Source organism: Centruroides vittatus, unplaced genomic scaffold, assembly GCF_030686945.1.
Source record: "Centruroides vittatus isolate TY-2023 unplaced genomic scaffold, ASM3068694v2 contig_391, whole genome shotgun sequence".
Lineage (NCBI taxonomy): Eukaryota > Metazoa > Arthropoda > Arachnida > Scorpiones > Buthidae > Centruroides > Centruroides vittatus.
Genome location: NW_027122207.1, coordinates 2,339,706 through 2,351,925, shown reverse-complemented (window position 1 = coordinate 2,351,925; position 12,220 = coordinate 2,339,706).

Below are 12,220 nucleotides of genomic sequence, written 5' to 3'. Positions count from 1 at the left end.
TAATATATTTTGCTATCAATCAATAAAGATTATTATGAATATAACAATAAAACTGACCCCAATAAATTATTTATTGAAAACTCATTAATTATTTATGTGTTTAATTAGTTTTAAAAATTATTGCCCCTTTCAAAAAGAAAAAATATTCAAGGCTGAAAATAATTAGTTGTTAATTAATTTATCAAGATTAATTAAGATTAGTTTTATAAGCAATAATAAAATGTTGTAGAGTAAATTAGACAGTTTTATAGTTACTTATATGATTTACATACTAGGTTATAAATTATAATGCTCAAAATTAAGGATTTCAACATATAGGTCTAATAGACAACGTACCTGATCAATTTTTAAACTATATAAACGTTTATCCATTTAAATTTTACTATAGTTAGAATTCGAATTTATAAATCGAACAAAACTTTAAAGTATAACAGGTTCAGAATATCACTAATCATGTCCGCTACGTTAGAGATGCTGTTGAAGTTTGAACTTAATAATTTTCTCTCAGTTTTTTTCTTTTTTCGTTTTTCTGCCTACTGTTCTTTGGACCTCCTCCTTCGTTCGTGAATTGAATTTTAAGAGAATTTTTATTTTATATACACTACTCAAGATTCTCATCGTCCCTTTCATTATTATGTTTGATTTAACAATTTTTATTATTGACTGATCGAAATTTATTCTTAATAGTTAGGCTGTCATTCAAGTTTTATGTATGCATTTTTAATGATTAAATGATAACTTTCTATTCTAATCAACTCCCGTCTTCTAGAATAGCATTGATATTGAATAATAAAAATATTTTCTTGCCATTCAAAGGAACGTTATTTGTAATTAAAAATCACGAAAAGAAAGGCGTTTGCTGAAAACGGAATGAAAATGATAAAATTCCAATAAAGATACGAAATGTGATTATTGACCGTTATAGAACCATGGATATAAAAAACGATAATAATAATTTGTAATTGATAATTGATAAGTAAATAAAATTACTCATGAAAATTTTATTTTAATGGGAATAAGCTTAAATTGTATTAAATTTCTATAGTAACAATTAAAAATATGAATGATAAAATGATTTATATTAGTCATTAAGAATTTTATATCTGTAAGATATAAAAAAGTATGCACATTTCCTGGATGTAATTGCCTATCAAGAAAGTCAAGCACTTGACATTGGACATCGCTATTAAATTTCAAATTTGTCAAATATATATATGTATATAACGTATATATGTTAAAATATTTTAGCTGAAACAATTTTTGATGATAAAAATTTCGAAATTTTATGATTTAAATCATGTTCTAGAAATACAGGCTAATTATTTCTGTTTCGGTTTATAAAACGATTTCCGTATTTTGTAATGTTTTAATTTATCTTTTCTCGAATAAAATACTAATAGAGGTATAAAAATTTCGTTACATTTAAAATATTAAAATAAGAAAATTAACACGATTAATTCATATTATAAAATATTATTTATGTATAGTTGATATTCATAGAATACACTTAATTCAATCTATAAAGGTGTACAAAATTTATTTTGAAATATAAAACTAATTATTTGATTATAAAGTTACTTTTAATTTTTTAATCACCTTAGAAATAAATTTTTAATAAATTTACTTCTAAAAAGAAGTAAATTAAAGAACTAAAACAGAATATAAATGTCAGAAACACACTCCAAAATTAAAGTTTAGAAAAGTACTTTTAAAAATCTTAATAACAAATAAATGTCATTTCTTAATTATTTTTATGCAGATCGGCACGATTTGAAAATGTAGGTCTAAAAGCAAAAATGAAAATTCTTTAAAAGTATTAAATTGCTAAATAATGATAATTTAATGATCTGTAAGTGATACGCTTTGTTATCAAAATAGAAAATAAATGATTTTTATCAAGTGATGAAATAATAAAATATAATAAACTGAATACTTTATATTTAGGTTGAATACATTAAATATTAAATATCAAATCAGCAATAATATAATTCAATAGTAAATATATTACTTTATAATCCAATTTCTGATAAAAATAAAACGTTTAAAGATTAAGTCTAAACATTTAAACAACACAAAGTCGAAATAAATTACGATCTCGTAAGACCTAAAGTACAGGCATGAAAAAAGTAGTTTTTCTTCTTTGGTGCAATTGAGTATCGAAAACAACCCTTTTTTTTTCCTTTTTTAATTTAACCATCTCTTTTTAAAATTCTTCTCGTGACATGTAAAAGACATTGATAAAATTCTCATTCACAAAACAAATCCAGAAACAACCAGATCGTTCTGCCTCTTAGCTAGTTGAAGGTTGAAATACAGTTCATTATACGATCCTTTCAGAGAACATTAAAAGCAGGAAATGAATGAACTGCAATGATCACTGCACTCTTTGGTAAACGTACAATTTACACTCTATGCGTAAAACTGTTCCATTTAATAAGTTATAAATAAATCAAGTAATTCTCTTACCGAAAAATAACGATACTGAGATCTATTATAGTATGCTTCAAAGACGATTTCGACTTATTTAAATATTTTTAGATAACGATACTATTAGATAATTACTAATTAAAGAAGTTTTTAAAATATTTTTATTATAATTACTGTGTTTTGTTATTAAATTTTTAATAAATAATATCATTTGTACTTTTATACATTTATGCTATTTGTACAAAGCAAAAAATACATATACCATATTCCCGAGCATATAAGAGCATGCTTTTACCAATCAGATATAGGCCTACTCTTATAAGCGTAAGCAAAACAGGACATGTTTCAAAATTCGAAAACAAGTGATTTTTACTTATAAACGCATGCTCATGTTTACGCGGAAATAGGATATTTACCATTTTAAAAACTTTCAAACGAATAAGATGTTTTTATTTGAACATAGTTGATAAAAATTAAGTTTAAATTTTTGAAATTAAATCTGTAAAAGTCTGTTAATATTTATAAGATTATATATTTTTTAATGTTTAGTTATTATTGAAAATCATACAACGAAATGGAATTATTAATAATTTTCTAAGCATTTAATAAAAGACAAGACTAAGTTATTCCGGAAAAAAATTTCTAATTAAAATAAATTATAAGTGCAATAACAATTATAAATTATGTATTTGTTTTTAAATTTTCAAGACAATTTTATGAAAACAATTCTTTAAAAAGATTGATTCATTTTATGCAATTTTTTATGCATTATTAATGATCCGAAAATTATTTTAACTGGTTACAAAAAGAATAAATTTTCACCAATAACTCGTAGATAATTTTATAATAAGAACTATTAATTGATATATTAAATTATCTCTAAAAGCAATTAGTAAGTTCGTACATGACATTTTTCAATAATTTCCATCATAATGCAAGTGTAGTAATCAAAATTATTAGTTTTAAATTATTTTTAGAATAGATAGAAATTATGCGATTTTATTAATAAACAAAATGATTTATTTATTAAAATATTACAATAAAAATTAATATTAATTTTTATATATATTTAATAATTAAGAAATATAATGAACATTTTTATATTCAGAAAACCAATTGCAGAACATATTGTCATTTTAGGAATTTATATAGGCCTTTATATAAAGGTCAGATCTACTTTTTAAATCGATAACCTAAAAACTAATGCATGAAAAAATTACATAAAAATATTCTGGTTTCGTAATAAATATATCAAAATTCTTTTTATTTTCACGTAAATTCTTAAGAGAAATTTAAGAAAAGTCAAATCTTATAAGAAAATTATAATGATTATTATAATAAAATTATCAGCAAATTAGCATTCTTACATGCGCATCAAAGAAGTCTAATAATATAAATTTAATTTTAATTAGACATTATTCTAATCTAAAATTCCTTAAGTAACATGTTTATTAAATAAGAATATTAAAATACAGGTATCAAAATGAACAAACACAGTACAAGAAAATATCCGTAACTGTAAATCTTGAAGTACAGTACGAGATGTACTGTACAAGATATTTCGACAAGAAGTACATTTGTATTTGGATGAGAAGCGTAGGAGTATCGAAGTATCGATATTTATAAATAATTCATGAGAAGTTCATTTAAGCAGAATGGAAAATCTGTAATTCTTTAGAGTTCTAAAATGTTATCAGATTTCGGTATCCAAGTACCTCTTGTGACATTTTACGTGATTCGAAAGTATAAAGAAACAAACAAATTGCATCTCGAAGATAAAAGAAAAAGATTTCTTCCTACATATAAATCACTATCCCTGTCTTAACTTTTCCCCTTTTTTCCAAAGGAAGACAACCGGCAGTAAATCAACGGAATTAAAAGTTAAAATTTAAACTTTGAGTAGATTATTTACTTAATTTCTTTTAAAAAAATAATAAAATAAATTCCTAAAAATATCAAAATATTAAATATTACGACTACTTTAATGTTAATTAATGGAAATATTTATATCTAAGTAATAATATATTTCCAAAATTAGCAACATATGACATATTTAACATAACAGTAAAATCGTTTTTTATTTTATTTAAATCTATAAAAACAAATTGCTTAATTTCAATTAAGGAAATCTTTTAATTGTATATTATAGGTCACCTCATCTTGTAAGAGAACAAATTTTAAACAGTGCATAAAATTTCTGAATAAACAGGACAGCAAAGATCTTGCATCATATTCATAGCCTTGAACTGTAATTGGAGGACTTTATATTGTTTAACCCTTATCTGATGTAATAAGTTAAGTCGATCCCAGCAACATTTATTATAAAATATTATAATATAGGAAAAGAAAGAGGTTAAGACTATTATTCTATTCCATTCAATTTTTACTAAATCATATCTTTCAATATTCCTAAATAGTCAGGTTTTATTTTCTCAGAAACAAATGATAAATGTTTAATTTCTTTTCCAAGAAACAAATTAATTTTATTGAAACTATTGTAATAATGACATTATTATTTAAATAAAGTCATGAGAAATCTTAGCAACTCTTTTAGCATTGATTCTAAATCCAAATAACATATAGAAAAACCAATGTGTAGAAATTCTCAGTATTAAATTTCTTGCAATATGTTTTATGAATCATTTTTTCTAAATGACTGCTTTTTCACTCTCATACTTAACTCAAAAAATTCTCGAAGTTTTTAAAATTTTTAAGACTTTTTTTTAAAGTTTAATGATATTAAAAATTAAGTTTTCGAAACTTATGATTTTCATTAGTCTGTCATTTAATAGTATAATAATGTAGAACAGTTTATGGACTTATTATTTTGAGTCATTAATTTATAAAATAAATTAACAAAATGATTTTCTCAAAATAATAAGAACACAAATTTTATTTAACAGTTTACAGTGAAAATTATATTAAAACTATTAGTAAAAGATACTTAATAATAATGTTTAAATTTCTATCAATTTTTATATTTTTGAATCTAAATATTAGGATTATTATTATTATTTTTTTAAATTTCTACTAAATCTTTATTTGTAGTTGATTTATACGCAATAAAATTACCAGAAACTATTTTTATTTCAAATTAGAAGAACTATTTAAATGTATATTTTCCAGATGTTTTTAAGGAAATAATTAAATAATAATTAATTCGTATTAACGCATTTAAATTAAATTTAAAATATGGTATCATATACAGTATTTATAAATAAAACTATATATTTTGATGGAAATTTTAAAAAGTATCATTTAACCTATTTTAAAATACGACAACAAAAAATTAAAAAGAAAAAGAAATTAATTTGGTTTTGACGTCACAAGAGTTAACTGAGTATTCGTCATCTTAGAAACAGATTAGTAATATTCATTAAAGAGAGCTCGTATATCATCATTCCAACATATGATTAATCAACTCATAAACTAATACAGTTTTAAACTAATCAGGAATATAATTAAGTTTACATTCGTTAACTTTACATTTTAATGTATATTTATTACTATTGTTTTAAATATCGGAATAATTACTAAACATTTCTAAATTTTATCCGTATGCACATTTTAAATCTTGTCTAATTTGTTATTTTAAAAAAAGAACATGAACTTAATTCTGATTTTAACTCTTGATAAATTCTCATTTTACTGTGGTTTATGGCTCAAATGAAATTGGTAAGTTCAGTAGAGTTACATAAAGAACGAGTAGATGTTTAAAAAAGTATTATCTTTTTCCTTTAACGAAAACTAGAACAGTTAAGAAAAAATACGTAGAAAAAACAATCTAATTTAAAAAATGGTTCTTATTATTATATAATACATTAATTTAAAAAGCATTAAAGGAGATTAATAGAAAATGAAAAATTTGAAAGAATGGTTTAGTATTATGAATTTAACATATTAAAATACAGAAATTTGTTATTTTTACGTGTAAAATATATACGTAATAAAATTTTTAATTAATAAATAATTCATAAACAATTTTTTAAAAAATGTGCACCGAATATTGTCATGTATTAAGTTTTATGATTTTGCTCTAGGTCAGCTTTGATAAATATTACATGATTTAAGGAAACAAATAGAAAAAAATCTTAACAGATGAATTCAGATTAACTACATGAAACTTATATTAAATTCAAGCAATGCCGGGTTGCAATTTTTAATCATGTTGTTAATTTATCTAATTTAAAATATATGCTCGCCACCTCAAATTATTAGTAGTGTCTTGCCCCTGTACCTCATACTTTTCCTGCTAGCGAAAAGTCGTGCCGGTCATCTAACTCCTTTTAGGGGACAGTTTTGGAATTGAAATAACGTGACTTCCGGTGCACGCCGAAAGTTCGTATATAGTTAAATCAGGGCCCTTTTGCTCCTTACTCTTTTCATATCTGGTCTTTACTTTCATCTATCTAATTCCGTTCTCGAGTTTAAGGAAGAACAGACAACGACAGACGGATGACAGTGAGAATTCATACGTCTACAGTTTTTTTTAGCCCAAATTGCAGCCAAATTCAAATCAATATCAAATGAAATAAATGCGGAAAAGTAATCATTTATTAATTTTTTTAAACAAAGCAAATATATATTAAGTATTTTGATTATTTTTGTATATTAAAGATAGTATAATTTCTCAAAAGATAATAATAATAATAATAAAATAAAATATATTTCGATAAATAAAAATTACTTATTTAATTTAAAATAACTATTTTTGTTTTTGTTTAGTCCTTTCTATAAAAATATCATTATCAAATTATGTTTAATGGAAAGATAGTAAACACTCCGTGAACGTAAATACCGGATGTCTAATATGAAATTAATGTCGCAATATCACAGTAAACGCGAAAACAAGTTAAAAGACTTTAAATGTATAATATATATACATTTTACGTATTTTTTCTCGTATTTACTTATAATACTTTAAATGAAATATATATTTTTTTGACAGTTGTACTTCTTTAAGTGTTTTTCAGCTACTAAAACGCTGATAAACGAATGTTGAACTTGAAGGTTGTTTCAGTAAAAGTGATCTTTGCCAGTAACCAGGAAAAGTGATCGAATTTGGACCATTTGAAGTAAACACAAATGGCCATGATTATATTGACTTTAATGAAAAAAAAAAAAAAAACATCTCTATAATATCAACAAAAATGATAAATCATGATATTCTATAATGAATGTCTTATACGGCTTATAAATTTTGTTTACAGTTTTTGATAAATTCAGTTTTACTAATAAAATACCTTAGTCATGATAGATAACATTTATAAACTTCATAATAATAATTATTTTGAAATTATTATATATTTTAATTACAATTTAATTCAAGCCGCAATGATTGTTTAAGCGATTTATTATAGGCTACATAAAAATTAGAATGCTATATTTTCATGTAATTTTTACGTGAAACAAATGAAATATTTAACATAAACAGTTTATAAATTTTAAAATTAATAATAACTATAAATATTATTTAAGTGAAAGTAAATTCAACATTTTTAAATTGATATAAATATCACTTTAAAAACAAGTTTAATCGTAGTTTTTATTAAATTTAATTAAACAATTTTATGTATTATATTATTTTATTACATTACGAATATTTAATATTAATTTAATAATAGTTTTCAATTATGTGTAAGATTAATATTGAACTCAATTATTATTTCGAAATGATACAATACCTATATAAATACGTCTATTATGATTTTCGACCAACAAACAAAAACCATTAAGCAAAAATCAATTAATTCACGATACTTACTTTATAACCTAAAGCAGTTTCTTTTATTTGTTTGAATTCTAATGAATGATAACGAAAAATGGAACAAAGTTTTAATTACCTTGACCATTCAGCAAAGGACAAATTTTTAAAGCTTGATATAATAGTTAAACAAGAAAGAAAAAATAAAACATTCATCCCTTCGGGTTTTGATATTACATAGAAATTTTAATTATTCATGTAATATATTAAGCAATATCGTAATTTCGCAAAAAACTGAAGATATCTGAAGGTAATAATCTCAGCGAAAATGTATTTAAAATGTAGTTACAATGTTATAACAAAACTTTAAATTAATGAAGCCTATAGATTTTAAAAATAAATTTAATAAATAGAACGAAATTAAATTCATGCAAACAATTTAATATTAAAGTTCAATATTTTATTTCTATTAATAGAACCTTCTAAGAGATATAAAGAATATTAGTTCATTAAGACTATAAATAGATAAGATCTACTTCAAGTATTGAAAAATAAGAAAAATAAGTTTATAGCTTTGAAGCCTTTTGAAATTATTTGGAATTCAGAAAAAATATTTATAATATTCAAAATTATCATTTTAGTATTTAAATACATAGATTTTTTTATAATTATATGTTTTCGTCTTTCTTAATTTTTACTTTAATTTGTTACTTTCTCTAAAAAAGACTGTTCGTACTAAAGAATAAGTTAACGTGAATAAATGAATTGTAAAATTTGTTTATATTTTATGCATTTGACTTCGTAAAAAATATTATAAACTTAGTTTATTTTCCGTAATTTAGTATGATCTTTTAAAATCAATCTAATTAATTGTTTAAAAACATATATAATATAAGCAGTATCTTTGTGTCTTATGTATGATTATCTTATATCAACAGCATTGATTATTTTTATATTTCAAATTTTACCTTATTTCTGAAAAATATACTTATAAAATATAGAATTTTAGATTTGTCCACGACAAATTAAATAAGTTTTAAATTCATATCTTGGTATTAAAATACTATAAAGTTGTAATTTTACTTTTATATATATCAAAATGTGTACTTATAAACAAATACTGTATATATAAAATGCATGAAAATAATAAATTTATAACGGTTATAACTTTTTATATAATCATGTCAATAAGTCTAGCCTGCTTAAAAATTAAAAATAACAAAGTTAAAAAAGAAATACATTCAAACATTAAGTGAATAGAAAATTCAGTTATACTGGTATTTATTAAAGTTGTAGGATAATTTATTCTCTTAGAATTATATAATATTTATATAAAATATTATCAACACTGACTAATGTCAGTATATACAGTCATTGACAATAGCGCAAACAGTTACACATCCAGACAGAATTATCCGATGGCTGCAAAATTTCGGCATACAGTTGTTTCAGACAGATAGGTAAATGATTGCATGCTGGGGAATGCCACCAGATTGTATTAAAATTGCTCAATATCCTATGAGTCGCAGAAGCTAACCATACTTACAATTTTCAGTCCACCTGTTGTTTAGAGGTCTTTAAACATTAAGCATGCCTGCATGATGCAGTTAAAGACAGTACGCACAACCAGCGGCTAACTCAGAATTTAATCTTGGGGAGAGCTGAGTTAAACGAATGGAAAAACTTTTAATGCGAATTCAATAAAATTCCATCTTATATCCGCTAATTCAATAGTATAGACATAAAGAACATTACACAATACAAATAAAAATTTAATTTTTATTAGGTAAAGTTTTTTGGAAAATTATCTAGTATTTGTTTTCCTTCTGGGTGTGACCATCGTAAAGAAGGATGGTCATTTCAGGATGATCACACCTAGAGGGAGCCCAAGGGGCCTGGTACCCTCTAAAGAAAATCCACCGAAAATTCTCATCTGAAGATGCCTACTATCTGAACAGTTATGACCTGATTGTAAGGCGATGTTGGGGCAGTAGATACTGTACGTCACGGCGGGCAGACTCTGGACGACCCGACAGACCAGCAGGAGATATAATCGTCGGATAGTGACATAAGCAGAAACAGTTACAATGGCGTCTTTGTCCTCCATCCAGAGACAGGTAGAAAAACTCCGCTAAAGCACAGTCTGTTTCCACAGCCTGCCATCGACAAGCGACTAGCGGAGCAAATTTGCATTCATGTCGACTCGTTCGCGTTTTGCCATTAACACCCCAAAATCATCAGCTTTGCAGTGATGCCTTCACAAAGCATGAATTGCTACGAACTGGCAGTAAATCGTCTTTAGTGACAAATTTCCGTTTTTTTGTTTTGGGAACGGACGATCACCTGTTAGAGTGTGACCACTGGTAAACGCTTCAATTTCGTCTTTATTGTTGAGCAGCATTGCCTCCACTTTGGAGTATTACTCCGGAGAGCCATTTCGTGTGACAGTCGTCATTCTTAGTAATGGTGCTATGGACATTGATGACACAGCAATACGTTCAGGAAATTTTACGCCTTTATGTTGCCTTTCATGGCAGGGCTGAAAACAACTATTTTCCGGCAAGATAATGCTCGATCGCGCATAGGGTTTTCCAGAAATATCTCGGATTAGGTTTCCTCTTAGTTCCTGTCCTGCCTGGTCTCTTGATTTGATGCCCATCAAACATTCGTGGGATAAGATGGAACGCTAGCTTCGACTATCTACGAGTGTGAGGGATTTGAATCGGCATTTGCAACATCTGTGAATATCTGTCGCAGGATAGAATAGGTTGTCCGTGAGTTTGAAAGTATCGCTGCATGTATTCAGGCAAGAGGAGATCCTACAAGATACTAAAGGTTGCTTTAGGAAATTATTTATTTATTATGATATTGTAATCACTTAGGTCTATTACTATCATCATTATGTATATTCTAATAAAGTTTTATTGATTTCAATGTCTGCTTCTTGGTGCGAAACATTATTATTATTTTTTTTTTATTTTTTATTTTTTTGAGTTAATGAGTGTATTTTACAGTATAAAAATTTTAATTACGTAAATTGTCATAGGCCACATATCATTTATATAATTTATTTTACTGTAAATAAACTGTTATTATTACTTAATAGCAAATTATTCATCTTAAATCATTTAAGAAAATATTTATTTCGTAAACTCATAATTTTTTATAATATAAACAAAATTCACAAGGTTTCAGGCGTAGACTCTTGCCTAAGGCCTTGAATTTTTAAAGGCTTCAGATATACAAATGTATTCGTAAGTAGGCCTATAGCCTATTCGATTTTAGTTGAGGATTCTAGATTTTGTACAATATCAATTATATGTGATATATCATAAACTTATCATATAAAGAAAAAGAATCTCACAAGGCCCTTCTTGCCTATAGCTTCATACAACCTAAAATCCCATTGTGTATAATATTATATTAAAATTACATTAATCAATAGTTTTTACACGCAAAAAATATCACAAGAGAATCTGTTTAGGACATATAAATATCTAAATGATTTAATATTATATTATAATGTATATAATTACAAAATTTAACCAATTAAAGTTATAAACATTTCATAAAATAATATTTAGATATAAATATTTATATATTAATTCAATCAAATGTTATCTTTTAGTATAGAGTAATTCATGAACGGACATTTGATGATTATTATAAAATTGGTTCAAGGAAAAACTTGTAATTTTATGAAATTTTAAAGTATAATTTGTAAAATTGCTTGTTTTTATTTTCTAGTATTATTTATCATACTAAAGGAAAAAATCTATTCAATATTATTTAAATTTGATATATAATATTTTCAGATATCAAATAAGAATAGACAATTTGATGTATAACCTATATAATTGAATATGTATCATTCGAGAAATAAATTTTATATAGATTTTAAAAATTAAAAACATGTTATGTTCTTTAGATTTTATATTGATTAAAAATAGTCTGGATATGTTGTCAATTGAGTTCTCATGTACAAAATTTATAACAAATAAATTTTTTTAGAAAAAATATTAAATGTTTAAATTTTGAAATAATCGAGTTTATGTTTTGCCTCAGTTTATAATATATTCGTCTCGTCTC